General features: G+C 48.3%; 2 long non-coding RNA genes across 3 annotated transcripts; both read right to left on the bottom strand.

The window, feature by feature from the left end:
* Positions 1-3390: 3390 nt before the first annotated feature.
* LOC115309866 lies at positions 3391-4597 on the bottom strand. Of its 2 annotated transcripts, none has more exons than XR_005798236.1 (3): positions 4413-4597; positions 4235-4291; positions 3391-3427 (listed from the first exon to the last, which is right to left on the bottom strand). It is a non-coding gene; the product is annotated as an uncharacterized LOC115309866 (long non-coding RNA). The 2 variants fall into 2 exon arrangements; XR_003916772.2 differs by lacking the exon at positions 3391-3427 and adding an exon at positions 4052-4099.
* Positions 4598-4606: 9 nt separating this feature from the next.
* Positions 4607-7255, bottom strand: LOC120840330. Its single transcript, XR_005715517.1, has 3 exons — positions 7221-7255; positions 4914-4972; positions 4607-4643 (listed from the first exon to the last, which is right to left on the bottom strand). It is a non-coding gene; the product is annotated as an uncharacterized LOC120840330 (long non-coding RNA).
* Between the last annotated feature and the right edge of the window lie 6854 nt (positions 7256-14109).

The following is a 14109-nucleotide window of genomic DNA, read 5'->3' as shown; positions in this document are numbered from 1 at the left end:
AAGCAAGAGTGTTTTAGAATAGCGTTTCTCCGTCGCGACGCAAAAGCCCAAACATCTCGCGCTTGCGACGCTACCAAGATACAAACACAATTTTTATTTCACACACGAAATGATGTAACTTCATAAAGAAAAAAGTTCTTTGGTCCAGAGTACAATTTTAGATTTGTTTAAACACGAGAATGCGACGCGAGCGGTTGACCGGTCGTGCCCGCTTGCGTCGCCTCGGCAAGAGAGGTCTTGTGTACTGAAATTCGCACATCGCACCTTCGCCGAGAAAAATTCACTCTAAAAAAAAGGGGTGTAGAACTTACACCCAGTGGGGTGTATGTGACTTTTTCGCATATATACCCATGGGGTGTTCCCCATGGGTATATATGCGACACCCCAAAAAGGGGTGCATACATGCACCTCATTTGAGGTGCACATGTGCACCTCAGCGGGTGCATAAGACACACCCCACCCCGGAGTGTACATATATTCCGTTTCTCACTTACTGGGAATAATGATACACCCCATTTTTAGGTGTACATATATTCCGTTCCTCACTTGCTGGGAATACTGATACACCCCATTCTTAGGTGTACGTGTATTCCGTTTCTCACTTACTGGGAATACCGATCCACCCCATTCCTAGGTGTACGTATATTCCGTTTCTCACTTACTGGGAATACTGATACACCCCTCTTTTAGGTGCACATATATTCCGTTTATCACTTACTGGGAATACCCATACACCCCATTCTTAGGTGTACATATATTCCATTTCTCACTTACTGGGAATACTGATACACCCCATTCTTAGGTGCACAGATATTCCGTTTCTCACTTACTGGGAATGCGGTTGCACCCCATTCTTAGGTGTACTTATATACCGTTTTCCACACCCTTCTCACTAACTGGGAACCGATAATCCCCACTCTTAGGTGTACATGTGCGAAGTCAACAAAACTAACACTAGAACATTTTCCATCAAATTGACAGGAAATGTCTTTGCAGCTCTTTTCCAAGCTTTTAACCGTCAAACGACGGTGTTTTGTGCCATTTTTCATGTCCCATTTGTCAACCCGAAAACAATTAAGCTGCCAATCCCACATTCTATCGTAATTTCATTATATGGCCTGGCATCATTTTGACGTCCTACCTTTCAACCTGAAATACAATAGAGAGCTTTTGTGTCACTCCTGCGAATATAACATTGTCAGGATCATGCAATATTTTATAAAATAAGCTACGAAAATTGGTATCTGTTCCTACATATTTATTGCTCATAAACACTGGGTGAAACATATACTGCAAAAATACACATTTAATGCATGCACCAGAAACGTCGCTTGTTTCCTTTCTTCTTCTTTTTGCATGTTTTATCTTTTAGTCGTATGCCTTGGGTGTTGACCACCAAAAAGAGCCATGGAGCATTCCTGAAAAGCAAAACCCAGTTTTACACCATGATTAGATGCATATAGGACACTGTCAAGGCCCCACACCTTACTTAATGAGCATTACCAAAAACCAGGAACTCAGCCAACTTCATAAATATTTTGCACACCATTGAAGAATAGTGGGGTGGAAAGTTTACCACTTTAGATACAGGTGCAAGGCTGGAAAACCGAAAACACGGATAAAAAGCATGTGTTTTCAATATACTTAAACAACTGATTTTGGCGGTTTTCAACAATGCCAGCCTGTTTCTTATTGCAACTGTGTTTATTTTTTACTAATAAAATGCACAATTAGCCGAAAAATGCCATAAGCACCCTTGTACTCAGTGGCGGCTAACCAGATAAACGAATGCCAACATCAGAGGTGTCCTAATGGAAGCTTCCTTTAACAAAATTTTGGACCATCTAAAACAGTGCTCTCAAACACATTTGAGTGTAGAGGCCAGATAGCCCACCCCCAAAAGATGGAGGGCTTCTGTAAGGCATGGGGGTCAAGAAATTTGTTAAAGGGACCTTGCGCTCTCCACATTTTGTAATTTGCAATCTTGACAGTGACATTTTTAGCCGTGATTCATTTGTAGTGCTCCCCTTATCCCTTTCCTGATGCAATCACAAGAATTAAAGTGGTACTGCCGCCAACATACTGGCATTTTGTAAGAGGACAAGAGAACAAGTACACTGTTGTTGCCGTTGCTTATTTCACTCAGGATATATTCAAGCTCAACATGTCTCGAAAGAATGCCTTTTGCTTTTCTGAGAATTTCTGATAGCACCAGTCTGAGCGAATACTTGTATTTTAATGGTGATATTTTCTGAGGGCGAGAATTTAGAGTTCATGAATTTATCTTTGGTGGTTGCTTCTGACAAGCGAGAGTTCATGCAGTTGAAGTGCATCCTTGGGCAAAGAGCTCGTGGTTGCAGCCTACCAGCGGAATTGTCGTGCAGGTGCTAAATACTAAAAAAAAAAGGCGGGAAGGAAAAATAGAGACTAAACACCTGAAAAATAAAAACGAAACTACATTAACTATGTGGATATGTTATAAGGGCATAGCTACGTTTCCAGCGTAAATGAATAGACCGATCCCACCAAGCGTTCCACGCATGCGTGACCCCGCCATAACTGTAGTTCGTAGGAGGCAGACGCCAGTTCATGGGACAGCTCATGCTGCCTCGTGGTCTGCTCGCGCAAACCTCCAGCATGGTTGTCGCGCGTGTAGAAAGACTACAGCTCCCACGATGCATATCGGCAGCGGTGGCGTACTCAAACCAGCTGGTGAGATCGGTCTATTAGCGACATATTATAATGCATGCCATTTGTAATGCTCGTTATGAGAACGGGAGCTTGCAGCTGGTTTCCTGTGGGCCGTGTTCAAGCAAGTCGCTAGCTGCGTCTTCAAGCACTGAGCAGATTATTTTTACCCAGTTATCTATTTCCTGCCAGTGCATCATAATCTGTACAATGGTGAATATATTCTGAGTCACTACTTGAGAGCAGCACAGGCTAAGGCAATGCTCGAAGAGGGGAAAGGGCAAGCGCTAGAAAGGCGGGTGAGGAGAGTAACCTCCTCTCCTATCTAACATTCGTAGTGCTTTCCCCCTCTCCCCCAGCCCTGCCGTCCCCTCCCATATGCCTTCCTAGTGCTCGCCATTTCTCTCTTCGCATGGCCGTTGCATTCACCTGGGGCCCTAAACTCGTCGAACACAAAGTTGGAGCCGAAAGTTCGCGGAGTGCGCTGATTGGACGCTGACGAAAAAAACGCGAAGTCATCGTCGGCATAGTCGAATCGGAGCGCTCCGTGAACTTTGACCCCAACTTTGTGTTTGACGAGTTTAGGGCACTGCACTACACACAACTAGTGACACGGAGTATGATTGAAGGACGGTACACTCACAGATGTCAAAGCACTTGAAGAGTTCGCAACTTCGGTGCAATGCCACTGGTTGCACTTTTGTATCGCACTTCAGATGGGTTGATTTGCCCGAAGTACCTTGAAAATAATAAGAATGATAGAATAAATTAATGTGCCATAAACCAGGGCTGGGCAGACACACTCCAAAAACTATTCGGAAATACTGAGATACATTTGCTTTAAGGCCAAAAATACAGATACTGAGATACATTGTCTTTTATGCAAAGCTATATCCCCGAGACACTTCTGCGAAACTGGTGAAAAAGTATTCAGGAATACAGATACAATGTGTAGTTGTATCTGTATTGTAGAGGGTGTAGTTCGTGGGGAATATGTACGGTCAGTGGCGTTCCAACTTGTTTTCGAGTCACGAAGGGGGGGGGGGGGGGGGGGGGGGGGGCGGGGGAGTGCTCTTGGTATCTCTTGGGCGCCGCCGGCCAGTCTTTAACCTGCCTTGTGGCGGCTGTTTTAGGGGGGTGGCAGGGGGGGGGGGGGACAACACATGCCTTGCGCCCCCCTTGGCCCCTCCCCCTCACCGGTTAGTATGCCCATGTGAATGGTATCTATGCTTTGCTCCTTTTTTGTGCCATTTTATATGCTGTCCTTCTTACTTCGAACTCTATCATTAATGCCGCTAAAGAAAACATGTCGCCCCCGTTGAATCAAATAGTTACAAAATGGTAAAGACTGCGTACCATGCCTGACGAAAGGCGTCTGCCAAAATTAAACCTGTTTTGCCGTGAGGGCAGCCTGTGCATCAGAGATTTGAGTCATCAGTACATGTAATCTAACCAAGTACCAAGCCTAATCACACAATATAAGCGTAGCAGACTCACAAGTAAAGAAGAAAAAAAAACAGGGTCCACCGGATAGTCAATTGCTCACCTTGCCAGACGGTGCCTCGGGACTATGGCGGCATCTGCTAGGTGCAGAGCTTCTGGTCTGTGAATCAGAGAATAGGCATTAGCAAACATGATCTATCCAAGCACCAAGCCTAGTTTCACAAGATACGTTAACAACCTGAGAAAAAAAAAAACAGTCTGCAGCATAGTTGATTGCTTACCTTGCCAGACATAGCCTCGGGACTATGGTAGCGTCTGTGCTACAAGCAGAGCCTCTCGCCTGTGCATTAGATTACTCATTAGTATACGTGATCTAGACAAGCACCTAGCCTAGTCACACAATTTTACTTAGCAGCCTGATAAGTAAAAAAGAAGAAAAAAAGAAAATAGGGTCCGCAGGGTAGTGAATTGCTTACCTTGCCAGAACGTGCCTCGGGACAATGATGGCATCACTGCTAAGTGCAAATAGTCATTAGTAAACGTGGCCTAGCTAGGCACCAAGCTCAATTTCACAATACATGCATTCCGAACTAAAAAAAAAAAAAAAAACAGTGCCGGATAGTTGAACAAAAAGTTAGGGCGCAAACGAGCTGGTGTACATTGCACATGGTTGAAAAAAACCCGAGACTGCGGGTAAACGACACAACACTAAAAACTTTTTAGTGTTGTGTTGTTTACCCGCAGTCTCGGGGTTTTTTCAACCAGGATAGTTGGCTGCTTACCTAACCAGAAAGGGCATCGGGACTATGGTAGCGACTGTGCTACAAGCAGAGCCTCTCGCCTGTGCAGTAGAGATGAAAGTCATTAGTACACGTGACCTAAGCAAGGACTTAGCCTAATTTCACAGATTCAATTTCAGATGAGGAGCAGAATTTCGTCCCCTGCAGGAAAGCCGGTGCTCCGGGGTGAACGCGCAGCTCTGGCTCAGGGTTGGCAGGTTCGGCTATAAACAGCCCAATTGGGCTACTCAGTTTTGTAATAGGCAGGAAAATCTGGTGGTTGGCTATTAAGCTATTTCATACCCGATATTCAACAATTTTCAAAGCCTTAAACATGATATTTCTGCGCCAGGTAGAGAAAAACAATCAACTCAAGAGGTTAGGAAAGAAAAATATCCAAATCACAAGCGTGCAAATACAATATGTGGACCCTCATTGGTGTTGGTTGAGGAGGTGCAATATTGTTTTTCTGAAGTTTTTTGGCGCGATTTAATACCGCAGGCAGGGGTGGATGCACGTGTTTCCAGAAGGAGGGAGGAAGAGGAGTGGGAGCAGCTTAACGGATGTTTGAGAACCCCCTTCTTTCGCTGCACTAAAATATACATGGGGACGCTTTATCCTCTTATTGCCTTCTTCTGTAAATAATTGTCTTATGCAATGTATCATGTTACCCGTGTTCCAAAGGGATGTAAATACCTTGTATGAAATTTTATGTGTTGGGCTATTGTTATAGCCCGACATTTGGCTATTCTTGGGCACAATATCAGGAAATTTTGACGGGTTAATGTGCAAATACCTGGCAACACTGCTCTGGCTACCGTAGGGGGCCTACGCAGGAACTCCATGCTGCCCTAGAGTTCCTGCAGAGGCAGCCTACGGGAGTCAGGAGTTGCGCGTTCATTCCAGTAGCTCCGGCTGTCGTGCACTATAAGTCTGCCCCTCACGTGACTGAATTCGTGGAATAGCGGCCGCCGCGCTCTACCTACTCGTTTCCTGGAAAGCAGGACAGGAGGAGGCAAAAGCGGGGGTATGCACACCGCACACGTGATCGGATATCGGCAAATAGCGGCGCGGCGGCTCGTGGAAACCAGACGCGCAACTCTGGCTGGAGCCTATAATCTCAATGCTGTACTAGAGTACCAGTTCCTGTATAGGCTCTCTACGGGAGCCAGAGTTGCGCGTCTATTTTCTACGTGCCGCCGCGCCGCTATTTGCCGAGATCCTTCCACGTACCGTGCAAGAAAGTAACGTTGCACGCGCCCCGCCGTACGCACCCCTGCTTTTGAGCGCGCCGCGCGCCTCGTCGGTTCGAGAGTCAATGGTTCTAGTACCCCCTCCCTCTTCGTAGTGGCCGAGCAGGGAGGGAATATGGTTTCGTTGTGTCGACCTCGGGGGCGGAAGATTACGCACGATGGGACAAAGGCGAGTTTGGGGGAGCAGTATCTAGGTCACAGCGCCTCAATGGTTGAACAGGATGTAGCTGATGGTTTGGGTGTGGAACGGGTGGGAGAGGCCTTGGGGGCGCGTTGTTTCCTCGACACTTAGCCTCGTGTCGAGGTGGCAGCACATATTCGCCAAGAGGTCCAAAAGTCGCGTGAGGAGCTGGATCAACATGCCGTGCAGGAAAGACGGCGCTTCGAAGATGAACGCGCAACTCTGACTCCCGTAGGGAACCTATTAAAGAACTCTAACTGCCTTGTCCCGAAACGCCACCTTAGTTCCATCATCCCCACTGAAAATCGCATTGCATAACCATACGTGCGAACAAAGCCGGCAACAAGCGCGAGCATGTTGCTCTGCAATCGAACTACGTTTCACCGACAGATCGTTTTATAGATACGCGATGATTCATCGCCAGAATGCTTCATCGACAGCAAACTACCTTTTTTTCTGTAAGGCGCTGCCTCACACTGTTGCCACGAAGCGGATAGTACGTGCAGGATACACCCGCGACGAAATGTCCCTACAACGCTAAATCCGCGTAACGACTGTCGATGGAACGGTAGTGTCGACGAACGAGAGTCCATGAAACATCTGTCCACAAAAAGTGTTTTTTTGGCGAGACTATAGAGATCCGTTGCTCTGAATGACGCCAGCTCTACTCGCAAGAATAATGTCTCGAAGCTGCGATGTCGTGCTCGTTTGTACACTCAGAGAACCGGGCACCGCTACCGCGCACACATGCCACAAATACAAAAGCGAAGAAACTCTGACATAAACAGGAGAAAAAGGAAAGCACGTCCCCAGCTAGCAGGCCCCATGCCTCGCAAAACGCAGCATCCAACGAGCGCATGTAAACGGCAGACTTACCTTTATCGGGCGGGCACATCTTGGCTTGTGACTGCAGTGCAGCTACGTGCAAAGCATCGCTTCGTGAACACGATCCGCTTTGTCCAACCACCTTCTAAAAAAAGACGCAATTCAAAATAGCGCGAACGAACAAAGGCGATGTCACCCGCCAGCCGAAGCAAAAGTATGGCCGCCGAAACACGCCGAGATGGAATGCAGGAGGTGAGGAGGTCAAGTCTCCTAGCAACACGAAGGCCAGATAACGCGCGAAACGCGATCGCTATCGCGATAGGTTGTCAGTCGGATGACGTGTAACCAGTGACTGCTAATCAGGACGCGCGCTCTACTCTATTACTGCGCGCATTTTGTTTGTTTTCTTGCGCTCTCTTGATAGCACTCCCTCTCCCCTTTTTGAAAAAGGAAAGGGGGGGGAGGTGTAATGGTGCACCTGGCAACACCCTCGTTTCGCCCGCCGATTCCTTTGGGAGAGGATGATTCGCGTGATGGGAGTGCGATTACGCTCGCCGGCTGTCTCCAGTCGAAGGGGGGTGTAAGGGTGCGCGATACACCCACAAACACCCTTTTTTTCTGAGAGTGAAGTGTTCGCGCGTCGCAAGCATCAAGTTGCCGGTGATCGTTGCCAAACCGAGCCCAATTTCGTCTCGTATAGAAAATCGCAGTCGCGAGGATGCCGCCGACGTCGCACTCACGGCGCCGCCAAAGCAGCCGCCGACATAATCCTGGAAGCCGCCATTTTTGCATAACTGCTCATCTTGGCTTTAGCCAAATTCTCATCATGAATCCTCCTAGGAGAAGCGCAAAGCCTCTTTGCGTACGCACGCTATTTCCAAGAAATAGCGCACGCTAAAATTGCGCACGCAGAGCGCAAAACCTGGTTTGCGTTCGGAGCACACGCAGTGTGACGACGCTATTTTGTGTGTGCCCAAAGCTTTAGCATGCGCTATTCTAAAACTCCCTAATGTGTCTTTGTAGCTGAAATATCTGGCCCGTTAGTCAGTAACGAATAGTGCAGGAGGCTTTCGCTTTGTCTTACCTCACTTAAATCGCAAAGCATGAGAAATGACCTCGCCGCATTTTTTAGATAGTCTTTCGATTCCGGCCATCCCTAAGTCTAAATGAGCGCGATAATTGTCGGCATGGCAACGTCTTTGGAAAGCAGATTGTCTTGACGCAATCGACCGGGTATTGATAGCACACAAAAGCAGACAGCGTCCCAACAGACCTTTTTCTAAATTACCCAAGCATCGAGAAGAACGATGGAAGTGTAATTCTACGGTCTGCGCGCGCTGGCCTCCTCTTATAAAAGATTCGAAGTAAATAATTATAATAGGCTTTGACGAACGCACATGCAAGGCAACATTTTTTTTAGACTTTTTGCTTTAAAAAAATTACTACTGCAGACGCCAGCACGTGCAACGCGTGTTACTACATCAGTGGCGCACCAACTTGTTTTTGAGTGTGGGGGAGGGGGGGGGGGGGGCAAACCAGACACCCCCCCCCCCCCCCGGGTCGCATATTTTTACTAGTGATGAACCGAAATTTTGCCGAATTCGAAATTCGGCGCAACTTTTGACGAACTTTTATAAAGATTTGGCAATGATTCGACAAAAATACACTGTTACCAGACTTAACATTGATATTTAGTTTTTTCTTAACATAACCACAAGATATAGGTGTTATTGACACAGTTATGAACAAATAAGGTGATATTCTACAAGATAATTGTATCGATGTCGCTTTTGTGTTTGCTGGCAACTGTAGTGTTTGCTTGCGGAAAGTGGCGTGACAACAAGGTTGGTTAGTAGCCGGCGCAGTCACGAATCACGCTACGAGAGTTTTGATTTTGAGGCTTCATCAGCGCACGCCTGCAAGTGTGTTTACATTGTTAAAATAAAGCAATCACTGCTTTCTTACTTTCTTTGGGAGTCACCCTTTTGTGCGCGAAAAGGAATACAATGGTTGCTGAGCCTTCACCAGAAGAGATAACGATAATATTGTTAGGGTGATGCTGTCGGCAGCAGAAAGGATAGGACAGTACACGGTGATCGAACAAGCATACGATTTATGGAGGCCGAGCCGGCTCGTGGGGCCTGGCGCGAGATGGTTGTGCGCACCACTGCCCCGTCGTCGTCTTCACCTTCCTAACAGTACTCCCTCCGACGAAAACGGCGACCCGGCCGGTGAATAAATGAGCACATGAAGCAAACTTACAAAGTCACACACACAGAAGAACAAAGGACGACTGCCGACAGCGAGGGTGAGTATGAAGATGAAGACGTTGAATTTCGGCCTCTTCCGCAGCGTCACAGACCTCTGCACCAGCCACACGACGGCACGGTCCGGGCTGGGGGCTCACGTCACTGAGAAGCGTCGGGACGTCGGGGGCTGGGGATAGGCGCGGGGTATCGTCTGTCGGCTTCGTCTGATGCGGCTTCGCCTGATATTCGTCTTGTCATTGCGTCTGGGCGGGGGCTGGGCGACGGAGCCATGGCTGGTGCTTGGTCTGCTGCTGCGGATGACTGCCTCCACGAGGCGGGTTCACAAGATCATAGCGGCGTTGATGTTCAATGAAGGAGATGACTATGGCTCCGCACCTCCACCATACTGTTAGGGTGATGCTGTCGGCAGCAGAAAGGATAGGACAGTACACGATGATCGAACAAGCATACGATTTATGGAGGCCGAGCCTGCCCGTGGGGCCTGGCGCGAGATGGTTGTGCGCGCCACTGCCCCGTCGTCGTCTTCACCTTCCTAGCAATATAAATATGCATGCTTTTCGATTTCAGTCACTTGACGTCAGCGTTGCAAGAAAGCGTGCGTTCCATATTCGCAACGTGCCGTTTTTAAGCTTTAAAATTCCGGTTTCTGGTGTTAGGCAACACACGGACGTTTAGGAAGATGGCGACAGTTAGGAATGTCGGATGTGCAATGTCGAGCATGATAGTGCTGTGTTTAGTTTTATACAAATACATGGAAATCCCGAAATAACGCGAACTAAAAAGCAATATTATTCTATTCTATTCTTCTATTCTTCATGTAGTTTGTGCTGCTGCGGCCGAAGTTTTTTTCCGGCCCAGTGGTTTCTGCTGATTCGGTGGCTGCTCCGATCTTCGCACCGTCATCATCCAGCGCCGTCCCACATCTACACCTGGTGGTCATCGCAGCCAGTGCACCGACGTCATCAACATCGATGGAACCAGCAGCTGTAAAGCCAAAAACGGACCAACGACCTACCAGTGGGCGCGGCATCTCTGTCAAGAACATGCGGCTAAACCCACTTCTATTCTTCGTGCAGTTTGTGCTGCTGTGGCCGAAGTTTTTTTCCGGCCCGGTGGTTTCTGCTGATTCGGTGGCTGGTCCGACCTTCGTACCGTCATCATCCAGCGCCGTCCCACATCTACACCTGGTGGTCATCGCAGCCAGTGACGTCATCAACATCGACGGAACCAGCAGCTATAAAGCCGAAGACGGACCAACGACCTACCAGTGGGCACGGCAGCTCTGTCAAGAACATGCGGCTAAACCCGCTTCTATTCTTCATGCAGTTTGTGCTGCTGCGGCCGAAGTCTTTTTCCGGCCCGGCGGTTTCTGCTGATTCGGTGACTGCTCCGATCTTCTCACCGTCATCATCCAGCGCCGTCCCACATCTACACCTGGTGGTCATCGCAGCCAGTGACGTCATCAACATCGACGGAACCAGCAGCTATAAAGCCGAAGACGGACCAACGACCTACCAGTGGGCACGGCAGCTCTGTCAAGAACATGCGGCTAAACCCGCTTCTATTCTTCATGCAGTTTGTGCTGCTGCGGCCGAAGTCTTTTTCCGGCCCGGCGGTTTCTGCTGATTCGGTGACTGCTCCGATCTTCTCACCGTCATCATCCAGCGCCGTCCCACATCTACACCTGGTGGTCATCGCAGCCAGTGACGTCATCAACATCGACGGAACCAGCAGCTATAAAGCCGAAGACGGACCAACGACCTACCAGTGGGCACGGCAGCTCTGTCAAGAACATGCGGCTAAACCCGCTTCTATTCTTCATGCAGTTTGTGCTGCTGCGGCCGAAGTCTTTTTCCGGCCCGGCGGTTTCTGCTGATTCGGTGACTGCTCCGATCTTCTCACCGTCATCATCCAGCGCCGTCCCACATCTACACCTGGTGGTCATCGCAGCCAGTGACGTCATCAACATCGACGGAACCAGCAGCTATAAAGCCGAAGACGGACCAACGACCTACCAGTGGGCACGGCAGCTCTGTCAAGAACATGCGGCTAAACCCGCTTCTATTCTTCATGCAGTTTGTGCTGCTGCGGCCGAAGTCTTTTTCCGGCCCGGCGGTTTCTGCTGATTCGGTGACTGCTCCGATCTTCTCACCGTCATCATCCAGCGCCGTCCCACATCTACACCTGGTGGTCATCGCAGCCAGTGACGTCATCAACATCGACGGAACCAGCAGCTATAAAGCCGAAGACGGACCAACGACCTACCAGTGGGCACGGCAGCTCTGTCAAGAACATGCGGCTAAACCCGCTTCTATTCTTCATGCAGTTTGTGCTGCTGCGGCCGAAGTCTTTTTCCGGCCCGGCGGTTTCTGCTGATTCGGTGACTGCTCCGATCTTCTCACCGTCATCATCCAGCGCCGTCCCACATCTACACCTGGTGGTCATCGCAGCCAGTGACGTCATCAACATCGACGGAACCAGCAGCTATAAAGCCGAAGACGGACCAACGACCTACCAGTGGGCACGGCAGCTCTGTCAAGAACATGCGGCTAAACCCGCTTCTATTCTTCATGCAGTTTGTGCTGCTGCGGCCGAAGTCTTTTTCCGGCCCGGCGGTTTCTGCTGATTCGGTGACTGCTCCGATCTTCTCACCGTCATCATCCAGCGCCGTCCCACATCTACACCTGGTGGTCATCGCAGCCAGTGACGTCATCAACATCGACGGAACCAGCAGCTATAAAGCCGAAGACGGACCAACGACCTACCAGTGGGCACGGCAGCTCTGTCAAGAACATGCGGCTAAACCCGCTTCTATTCTTCATGCAGTTTGTGCTGCTGCGGCCGTAATCTTTTTCCGGCCCGGCGGTTTTTGCTGATTCGGTGACTGCTCCGATCTTCTCACCGTCATCATCCAGCGCCGTCCCACATCTACACCTGGTGGTCATCGCAGCCAGTGACGTCATCAACATCGACGGAACCAGCAGCTATAAAGCCGAAGACGGACCAACGACCCACCAGTGGGCACGGCAGCTCTGTCAAGAACATGCGGCTAAACCCGCTTCTAGTCTTCATGCAGGTTGGTTGCTCGTACTTCTCGTACAAAAGTGACGAACCTTGTTTAGTTGTGCTGCCGTGCCCCACAACTGTTTTCTCGTGCTTTGTTAATACCGTTGAGCTACTCTTGCAATTAGGCGGTGAGATTGAAAGCAACCCAGGTCCTACAGTTGAAGAAATGTTGTCTCAAGTTGTGGAAAACCAGTCCCAAATGGCCAAAGAATTTGCCGTTATAAATGAAAATCAAAAACGAGCGGAAGAAAAATTCGCAGAAATTAACCAGAAGTTAGGGAGCTTCGAAGCTAAACTGTCTGCCCTAGAAGCGACAGTAAAACATTTTTCTGACAATGAAGAACGGATCGTATCAATGGAAAGTGTAATGGCTGATTTGGTAGACAAGATTGACGACCACGAAAATAGGAGTCGCCGAAATAATCTTGTAATCTTTGGCGTGCCTGAGACCGATGACGAGACAGCTGAATCACTTCAAGGCACCGTAGTGAATCGACTGTTTTGTGATACGCTTGGTTTACGAGTTTTAACCACAGAAAGAGTGCACCGCCTCGGGCGTCGAACAGATGGTAAAACTAGACCAGTCGTGGTGAAGTTTTTAAATTTTTCAGGGAAGATGTAAGTTTTGAGAAACTGCCCGAAACTGAAGGGATCGACGGCCTCTATTTCAGAAGACTTTTCTTTATGTGTTCGAAATATTCGCAAACAGCTCTGGGACAGCGCTATCGAAAATCGTAAGAAAGGCGATAAAGTTACTCTAATCTACAACAAGCTAAAATAAATAATACACTCTACATCTGGGACGCCGAAAAACACTCGAATAGCACTGAATCAGTCAAAACCATCGCGACAAATATGACAGCCCAGGCGCAAGGCCACTGATTCGATTAGATTCTTTAATTTGAATGCGAGGAGCATAATGAATAAAGTTGTTGATATAGAACACGTGTTACTGACGCGCACACCGCACATCGCAGTCATCACAGAAACCTGGGTACATGAAGAAGTATCCGATTCTGAGGTTATCCCCCCAGACTATAAAGTAGTACGAAAAGGCAGACACACGCGTGGTGGGGGCGTAGCCGTTATTCTTACAAAAATTTGCACTATAACCGAATGCGAGAGTTTGATGGCGTAGAAAATTTATGGGTTCGTGTGAACATTTTTTCTACATCCCTTATCATCGGTGCGTTCTATAGGTCACTTAGCAGCGGCAATGTTTTCGAAAAAATAAAAGGCTATCTTTAGAGTGTGTACACGCGAACTCCAGAGTTATTTTTGCTGGCGATTTTAATCTGCAAGACATTGACTGGGAGAACAGTTGGTCTTCGTGCCAGATATCGCAAACACTATTAGAGCTATCTTTTTGTCATAATCTAAATCAAATTGGACGGTCCCCCACAAGACTTTTCGAAGAAAAAGGCTCGATACTGGGTTTGATATTTCTTTCCAGAACTTGCTTGAACGAATAGAGTGCATTGAAGTAGTGGAAGGCATTTCAGACCATCAGATGGTATTACTTACTTTGTCTTTAATGAATGAAACACGCAACACAGAAAAACGTAACGAATACTTAGACTTCTCTAAAGCTGATGACGTTGCTA

This window comes from Ixodes scapularis, unplaced genomic scaffold (assembly GCF_016920785.2).
Source record: "Ixodes scapularis isolate PalLabHiFi unplaced genomic scaffold, ASM1692078v2 PGA_scaffold8__174_contigs__length_109621045, whole genome shotgun sequence".
NCBI classification, from domain to species: Eukaryota; Metazoa; Arthropoda; class Arachnida; order Ixodida; family Ixodidae; genus Ixodes; species Ixodes scapularis.
This window is presented reverse-complemented; position numbering and strand designations above follow the sequence as displayed.